Source organism: Natator depressus, chromosome 11 (assembly GCF_965152275.1).
Source record: "Natator depressus isolate rNatDep1 chromosome 11, rNatDep2.hap1, whole genome shotgun sequence".
Lineage (NCBI taxonomy): Eukaryota > Metazoa > Chordata > Testudines > Cheloniidae > Natator > Natator depressus.
The window spans coordinates 11,336,755-11,346,291 of record NC_134244.1 but is presented as its reverse complement, the minus strand read 5'-3'; the positions used below and the strand labels follow the sequence as shown (position 1 = coordinate 11,346,291).

The window sequence follows — 9,537 nt, the reverse complement described above, 5'->3', positions numbered from 1 at the left end:
TTTTGTTTTATTTGCTTGGTAATCTGCTTTGTTCTGTTTGCTGTCCCGTAGAATCACTTAAAATTTACCTTTTGTAGTTAATAAACTTATTTCTTGATTATTTCAAAACCCAGTTTGTGCAATTCATAACTGGGGGAGGGGGGACAAAGAGCTGTGCATATCTCCCTCCACATTGGGGGAGGGGGTGACTTTTATCAGCTTACCCTTTACAGATCTCTGTATACAGCAAGACAATAGAATTTTGGGTTTACACCCCAAAGGAGATGTGCATGTGAGTGCTGGGTAAATTCCTGAGCTGAATCCTCCCATACACAGCTGATTTCAGTCTGTGTCTGCAGCTGGGTGTGGCCTTACCTGGGTGTGTGCTAGAGAAGGCTTGAGTACCTGGCACAGCAAGGACAGGGTGAGGAAACTCAGGCTCGTAGAACAGGTGGGTTCAGTGGAACCTCAGCACATCCGGTGGCATCCTGAAAGGGGGGGTCTAACCTGTCACAGGTGTATCCACCTGTTCTCTCTGGTCTTACACCTAAATTGTAAGCTATTTGGGCTGGGGACGGTCTGTGTTGTGTGTTTGTGCAGTGCCTCACACAATGAAGCTCTGATCCCTGATTGGAGCCCTCAGTACTACCATAGTGTAAATATTCACTTTACCAATCTTCAAAATGCTACCATCTCCAAGGTAGGACATAAGTTGGTGGTAGAATTTGCCTGGATAATAGCAGGAATAGACCTCCATTTTTTCATGCTGCAAAAGCATAGGCCCCTATGAGCAAGTGGTGAGAATACTTTGTATTTGCACAGCACTAGTACAGTTAGGATTAGGGCCTCATCCAGTCGAGGGTTATAAAGCACCTACATTACCTAGTTCATTAGAATAAATGTCCAGTATCTGTGCAATGCACAAACCAAAACAGATAAATAATAATATTAAGCTGTAATGAATATATCATTCATTTTAGTTGATGTATCTGACTCTGTTTAAATAAATGTCCTTGATGTGAATGTGTGTGTATATATCTTATTTCAGTATAATAGATATATATAGATATATATATATATACACACACACACACACACACACACACACCAGTGTGGATTTGATTTAAATCATGATTTAGAGAACGAACTGGGGCACAGTTGGCTGCGCGTGCTGGGTAGCCGCTCAGAGCGGCACAAGATGGCTGCTGCATGTGCACGGTTAACCGGGGCACTGCTACTGCAAATCTCTGAGTAGAAGCGCCGGGTCGCACAAACACCTAAAGTGGAACACCACTGTGGCACTCCTTGAAGAAGTGGAATTATTAAATCACAGGGAATGGAATTTCCTATTGCATTACAGGGAATAGAATATCTGCGTCACCCTATCTTTTTCAGAGATGGAGTCTTCCACTACATCATCCCTACATCCACCATTATTGGATTCTTTAAAGTACTATTAATTCCTATTTAATTAAAGCTTACATTTTAAAACTAATTACTGACTTATGCATTCCAAAGTGCCCTGATACTATCACCACTCTTTCACTGTCCAATTAAGCAAATTATAATTTTTCTGAATGTTAAACCCTTTCCGAAGTTTTTCTGCAAGCTTTTATTTGTGTTTGTAAGGTAATTCTCTACCACCCGTTGGCTTCAGCTGGAACAGCAGCAGTGCCCTCAGAACCTTATCATTCCTTTAGTTCAACCCTCATAGTTTTATCCTTCTTTATTTACTTCTTCCTTAGTTTTTTTTTCTCTGTTGAAACAAAAACAAAAAAAACCCACCTCTTTTTTCCTCCTGAGGCAGCCATCCGCCTCACGGCCCAGAGGCACTTGGAAGGGACTGTTCCCATTCCTTGTTTGTGAACAGCCTCTCTGACATGCCTGGTTCTCCAGGTTTTAAACGCTGTCTGACCTGTAGACTGTCAACACCAGTCTCAGACGGTCACTCGCAGTGTGTCTGTTGTCTGGGAGAGACACACATTGCACAAAAGTGCCACCACTGCAAAAAGCTGATAGTGAGGACTAGAAAAGCCAGGGATCTCCAATTAAAACTTATGATGCTGGAGAAATCCCTTCAACCTGCTTCTGATCCTGAGCACACGACCCCTTCCCACCAGCACTTAAGGTAGATGGAATCAGTGTCTTCACCCACCCTCTAAACACTTTTTCAAAGGCACACAGAATACTTATCCCAGACTGAGATCCAACCCCTATCTGGGACCTCACCCTTGTTCTCCATACTTTCATGGGCAAACCCTTTGAGCCACTAGCTATCTGCTCACTGTTACACTTATCCATGAAGGTTGCCTTCCTAGTGGCGATCACGTCGGCAAGGAGGGTGGGAGAGCTGGGTGCCTTAATGGTAAACGCACCCTATACCATATTCCTCACAGACAAGGTAATCTTACGTCCACATCCAAAATTTATACCCAAGGTTGCCTCCTTCCATCTCAACCAATCCATCTACTTACCTGTATTTCTTCCCAAAGCCACATGCCAACAGCAGAGAAGCATCCCTTCAGACGCTGGATGTTCGTAGAGCGCTTACGTTCTATATAGAAAGAACAAAGACATTCAGAAAATCATCCCAATTATTTGTATCCACAACAGAACGTTCCCAAGGCCAAACCATTTCCAAACAGCAACTCATGAAATGGATCTCTGACCATCAGATTATCCTATCAAAAACATGATCTGGAACCTCCTTGCAGACTTCGCACACACTGTACCAGAGCTATATCCACATATATAGCCTTTTCTCAAAGATGTACCTATCATTGACATTTGTAAAGCAGCCCACGTATTTACCAAACGTTATGCCTTAGAGCAACATTCAGCTGCCGATGCTCACTTTGGACGATGGGTGCTATTCACCGTACAGTCACAAAAAGAAAAGGAGTACTTGTGGCTCTACTAAGTACTCTACTACTTAGAGACTAACAAATTTATTTATCCTCTGTGTTTGAATCTGAATACCCTGTAAAGTATTTTCCATCCTGATTTTACAGAGATTATTTTTACCTTTTTTTTTTTTTTTTTTTTAAATAAAATCCTTCTTCTAAGAACCTGACTGATTTTTCCATTGTTCCAAGATCCAGGGGTTTGGATCTTTGATGATTTTGTAACAAATTAGTTAGGATATTATTCTCAAGCCTCACCAGGAAAGGGGGTGTGTAGGGCTTGGGGGCGGGGGGGAGAGGATATTTTGGGGGAAAATGTCTCCAAGTGGTCTCTTTCCCTGTTCTATTTTTAAAACGCTTGGTGGTGGCAGCATACTGTTCAAGGACAAGGCAAAGTTTGTACCTTGGGGAAGTTTTTAACCTAAGCTGGTAAGAATAAGCTTAGGGGGTCTTTCATGCGGGTCCCCACATCTGTACCCTAGAGTTCAGAGTGGGGAAGGAACTCTGACATGGTGGGAGCGGTGTGTCAGGGTTCCTTCCCCACTCTGAACTCTATGGTACAGATGTAGGGACCCGCATGAAAGACCCCCTAAGCTTATTCCTACCAACTTAGGTTAAAAACTTCCCCAAGGTACAAACTTTGCCTTGTCCTTGAACAGTAGTGGGTTGGATCTGCTCTTGCAGCACTTTTCCTGTATGCCGCAAATGATCTTGCCAAGAGCTAAAGAAAACAGCTACTTTACCTGTACAAGCTCTGGCAAATGTTTGGAACCCAATTAACATCAAATCAATGTAGATATTAATGTTGTCCATAATATAGAAATCTTGGCATTTAGCTGTGAAAGCAATATGGTAGGGTGCCTCAGTTTCCCTTTTCATATAGGACATCAGGTCTGGAATGTCTTTTCCCCTGTGAAAAGTTCCAAGACTGTTTACAGGCATCAACTGTGAAACATCAGTAAAACAAGTCCTTTTAACATAAAGTATGTTCTCATGTATTACTTTTAACACGTTCAAGGGTTTTTTCCAAAAGATTCGGCACATTGTAAATTTTTACAGTTCTTGGTAATAGCAACACATTAGTTACAAAAATCACCATTAGCAATAGCTACAAATTCATTTTAAGTGTCCATTTACAATTATATTTGTCATGCCACAACTCTGGCTCAATACCATTGGGGTTTGGGCCTTTTAGGGTTAGCCTGTGGCTTCCCTTTGCAAAATTAAGGTTTCTCTTTCCTCCTTGTCCTGAAGATCAAAACCTGATTTCTCTTGCTTAACAGAATTCACTGGCTGATTGGGTAATTCTGTGCTAACAGCTATTAGCAAGTCCTTCTTCTCCCTGCCAGCCAAGTAATTCGCATTACCACAGACAGGAGCCAGTTCACCAGTTTTCAGATCCTTAACTGCTGCCAATTCCAAGGCTGGACTCTGTCTTAAAGAGATACCATCCATTTTCACTAACAAGCTAGACTCAAAGTTCTGTTGTCTTTCCCTTACCGATATCTGCTTCCACATGGAATCAGATGTTAAGTTCACTGAGAGACGACAGGTCATATCCAAAGTATCTAGAGATGAGATATACCTGCCATCCCCTGCATTCTCAAGAGATTAACTACACAGCTGTTCTGCTCTGCAGACTCAGCTACCCAGTCTTCCCTCTGAACCTGAGGCACAGACTGTTCACTTACAGAATCAGCATGGAGACATTCCTCTCTCAACAAACTTGTCTCCCCAACAAGCTGACCAAACACAGCCACCTGGTTATAGGACTGTTCAACTTTCTTAACAGCTTTCACTCCATCTGAGACCTTCTCAAACCTATCCACACTGGATCTTTCAACAGAAAAGTCAGTGGATCCATTCACAGCAGAAAATTTCTGGCTGTTAGGAACTGAAACTTTCTTGATTAATGCTCAAATAAATTTGTTAGTCTCTAAGATGCCACATGTACTCCTTTTCCTTTTTCTTGATTAAATCACATTCACACCCTTCAGTTGCAGTAAACTGTTTGCAAAGACTACCATGAGGATTCCTTTCCCTTGGAGGCTTTTCTATGCAACAGTTCACCCTTCACAGAAATTCTGCCCTTACCCTCTTCACTTAGGGCTTGCTCTAAAGGAACACTTTCGTGAGCAACAACAGACTCTTTCTGGGTCTCACTTACATCCAGAATCACCTCTGGCCCATCAGGTGGATTCCTACACAATCCCCTTTCAGGAAAACCTATAGACTTCCTAGATAAAAGGCTAGACGCATTCTCCTTCCCTTTGGCACACACAAATTCAGGAATCTTTTCCCTCTTTCTACAAGTTTCCACACCATCAGTAGGTAACATAATCAAATCACCTTTATGCTCTCCTGGTGCCCTGGCTAGAATATCACCCTGAGTTGCTAGACCCTTTCCCAACAACACACTAGCAACAGGCAAAATACAAGCACCAGAATTGTCTGGTCTCTGGGATTTTGCTAGGACACTAACTGGATGCAACCTAGTTACAGTGCCATTCTCCCTAGCAGACACAAACTTAGGACCATTCCCTTCCTGGGCTTTAGTTGAATCCAGAACCAACTCTAAGACAACTGCACTATTCTCAACCATCACAGGCTGAAAAGCACCTTCTGTCTGCTCCACAGACAAAGAAGAGCCAGACACTTTCTCCTTTACCAGAGACACAGCTTGGGATCTCATTTCCCTTGTCCCAGCACACAGGGCTGTTCACAGACAACTGCTTGGAGACTGGGGTAGCTCCCTCCATAAGCAAGTCAATACCCCTGACAGACACAGGCACATTTCCTTCACTGTCACACTTCTCCACACAGGTAAGGTAGAGGGACACTCATCTTCCACTATCCTTGCCTTCCCACACTGCTGACTAGACAAAGCCATCAGCTCACAAGGCTGTCAAGGCTCATCCAAACTTTCCTTACCAGGTACGTTGCCCCTCCCCACAGATAAACTGCTGTTCTTCTCACTACACTCAGCTACTTCCAGCAAATCAGTTACCCTTTTCAGGTTCACTTTTACAAGCTGCACTAGCCAACAATCCATCACTCATCAAAAATCCACCCTTTCCCTCCTCAATTAGGGCTTCCACCTGACCATCCACTTTAATCTGCTCCTGAGAAACATTTTCCTGACCAATGAGTTCTTTCTGATATTTATCTAATTCCAGATTCACTTCTGAGACATTAGACAGAGAGCAGAAAGAACTCATTGGTCAGGAAAACATTTCTCAGGAGCAGATTAAAGTGGATTTGTTAGTCTCTAAGGTGCGACAAGTACTCCTTTTCTTTCTGCGACTACAGACGAACACGGCTGCTACTGTTACACCGTACATTCAGTAACTCCAAAGCCTTTCCCCTCCAAAGAGGGGCACTATTCTACAGTCACCTAAAGTGGAACACCCACAGGGACACTCCTTGAAGAAGAGAAGGTTACTCACCTTGTGCAGTAACTGAGGTTCTTCGAGATGGTTATCCCTGGGGGTGCCCAACTACACCGCCCCCCGCTTCGGAGTTTCTCTTCCATCCTCTGAGATAGAGGAGGAACGTGGGGGGGGGGGCGGTTGGCTGCACGTGCTGGGTAGCCGCTCGGAATGGCATGAGATGGGTGCCGCGTGTGGGCGACCAACCGGGGCACTGCTACTGCAAACCTCCGACTAGAAGTGCAGGGGCGCACACACACCTAAAGTGGAGTACCCACAGGGACGACCATCTCGAAGAACCTCAGTTACTGCACAAGGTGAGTAACCTCTTCCTGTGACATAATGGTAGAGTCCACTTGAGGTGGAGAATGACTCAGCAAAACCTCATAGGAATACATAGAAGCCCATAGAAATACATGGGACTTCCAGTAGGGAAGAATGTCCTAGGACCATCTAGAATGTCCTAGAACCCAAGATGGTGGGCTAACCCTAATTAACATATGCTAATATCTGACAGCTGATTGGCTGAGCCGGCGAATAAATGATAATGAGCTGAGCCTGGGTGAGCAACCAGTATATAAGGGCGACTGCCAACAGGCTGTAGTAGTAGTGGAATCAGGACCTTGAAGAAGAGCAGAAGCTGCAAGACTCTTAGGAAGAAGCTACCTGAAAAGCAACAGCAGCAATAGAACCTGGCAAAGAAGAAGCTACCTGAGCAGCAGCAACCACAGAATTCCAAGGTAGCCCCAGGCAATGGCTGCCACAGCAACCCAGCCAGCAGGAGCCACCTCAGCAGCCAAGCAGGCTTCCATATCTGCCACCAGAGGACAACATTTACCTCAGTGACAGCCAGCGGCAGCTAATGACAACTGGCAGCAGCAGACGGCGCTCCCTAATATCTTGACAGAACAGAAGGACCACAGATGAATCAGAGGGATATTTAACTGGAAGAGGTGTAAGTCTAATTTTTTTTTAAATCCTTTTATTCACAGAATGTATGGGTTTTGTCTGTAAATAAAGCTGGGTGCCTGTGGTCTGAGTGAGATCTTCCCCTATCCATCTAATGATTGCCTGATCAGCACTTACTAGATGTTTTAGTGTTAAGTATTTAAGTATTAAATGTTATAGTGTTATATGTTGTTAAGTGAATTGTTAGATATATTATAGAGTCTGCGTATTGATATATGCCAAAGTATTAAAGGCATAATATATGGTTAGATATCATATAGTATGGTTATATTATGTTAGAGTATTAAATAAATGTCTGTCTTTCATTTACAGCTTTTAACTGTAATTGTTATATGCTATAGAGCAGGGGCAGGCAAACTATGGCCCGGATCCAGCCCACAGGCTGTTTTAAGCTGGCCCGCGAGCTCCCACTGAGGAGCCGTGTCGGGAGCCGCACCATGCGGCTCGACCCTGCTCCATGAGTAGGAGCTGCAGAAGGGACATGCCACTGCTTCCAGGAGCCGCTTGAGGTAAGCGCCGCTCAGAGCCTGCACCCTGGAGCCTCTCTCCATGCCCCAACCTCCATCCCAGCCCTGATCCCCTCCCGCTCTCCAAACCCCTCAATCCCAGCATGGAGCACCCTCCTTCACCCCAAACCTCTCATCCCCCACCCCAGAACCCGCACTCCTAGCCGGAACCTGCACCAGCCCTGATTCCATGCTGAACCCCCAACTATAGCCCTCACCCCCTCCCAAACCCAATTTTGTGAGCATTCATGGCCCGCCATACAATTTCTATTACCCAATGTGGCCCTCAGGCCAAAACGTTTGCCTACCCCTGTTATAGACTCTATCTCTTATTTGCCATGCTGCTTCATTTTTTAAGTAATTTATTTTATCTCTAATCTTTTTTAAATTATTATTTGTGTTTTTGAAAAATTACTGCTTGTGTGCCTACTCTTGATCAGAGGGCTGTATCTGTGTCCTTCCAAGGAGCAGCAAGACTAGCTTTCTCTGGGAGCCCTCTGCATATCAGAGACAAGAAGCCTGGTACTATCCTGGAAATTCCTTTTAGAGCGGACGCACCATACCAACACCAGCCCTCTGGGGGGTCGGAAAAAGGGAAAGCTGGCTCCCCCATTATAGTCTTACTCTCCATGGGAGAAGGAGAGATGTATGCTGCTCCCCACACCATGATGCTGTCCTTGCAAGGGGGAGGAGGGTCAAAGCAGAGACACCCACCCACCAGAGCCCCAGACTCGGGAGCAGAGGGGGAACCCAGTGCCAGGGGGTGGCAGCCTCATGAGGAGGGAGCTGTCTAAAGTCAGGGGAATGGGGGTGGGGTGAGGTGAGGTCAGTGCTGGAGACTTGCCACGGCCAGCAGAGTAAAGTTGCAGACCACAGGGGCCCACCACGGCCCCCGTCATCACCCTACGCCTATGCCTTCCTGAGCATGGAGCAGGCAACAGCCCGCTGTGCCCTCACACAGCAGGAGGCTTATGCCATGGCCACCCTGCAGTCCCCCTCCCCCACTCACAGCTGTGCTGTCCCATCTCCCCTGACAGGCCCCCCGAGACAGCTATGCCTGCTTCAGCCACCAGTGACTGACCAAAAATTGTGCCACTCCCCAACCCCCCTGAAGCCACACTGCTGCCCCCACCCCACACAAACCCCCACAACCTGTGTTCCCTGCCCCTCACAGCCATACCACAGCGCCGACAGCTCAGCCCCCCCGCCCCCCCCGGTGCAGGTGCACCCCACCCTCAGAGATGCACCAAGAAAGACCAACCATAGCTAAGCTTTTAATTAGTGGGCAATGGAATGGATCACTTGGCGATCACCTGTTCTGTTCATTCCCTCTAGGGCACCTGGCATTGGCCACTGTCAGAAGACACCGACCGGAGCTGCAGGTACTTTCCGTGGAGGTACTGAAAACGCTCTCCGACCGAGACAGGCACGGAGTTAAGTGCCGGTGGGGGTGGGAATGATGTGAACCACTGATAGTTGGGGGCGGGGACGGGTGGGGACCAGCCAGACCAGGCAAATCAAGCTGCTGCGCTGCAGCAGTTCTGCAACTCCTCCCGCCCCCAGTAATCAAAACCACACACCCCCATTAACACCCAAACCACAAACCAACCCAGACATCCCCCACCTAGTGCCACAGTCCTGCCCCAGCCACGTGGAGAGTAGGCAGCAAGCACACACACAAAACCACCTGTACCACGCAAACCACAAACCAACTAACACCCCCCCTCACCTAGTGCCACAGCCCTGTCCAGA

The 9,537-nt window shown here is 46.3% G+C and overlaps 1 protein-coding gene across 1 annotated transcript in view; it reads left to right on the top strand.

Annotated features, from left to right (window-relative positions):
- Positions 1–9,146: 9,146 nt before the first annotated feature.
- ADCY5 (adenylate cyclase 5) overlaps positions 9,147–9,537 on the top strand; it is a 343,803-nt gene continuing 343,412 nt past the window's right edge. Inside the window, exon 1 of the mRNA XM_074967144.1 lies at positions 9,147–9,167. The gene's annotated coding sequence lies outside the window, so the exon portion shown is untranslated. The remainder of the gene's footprint in view (positions 9,168–9,537) is intronic.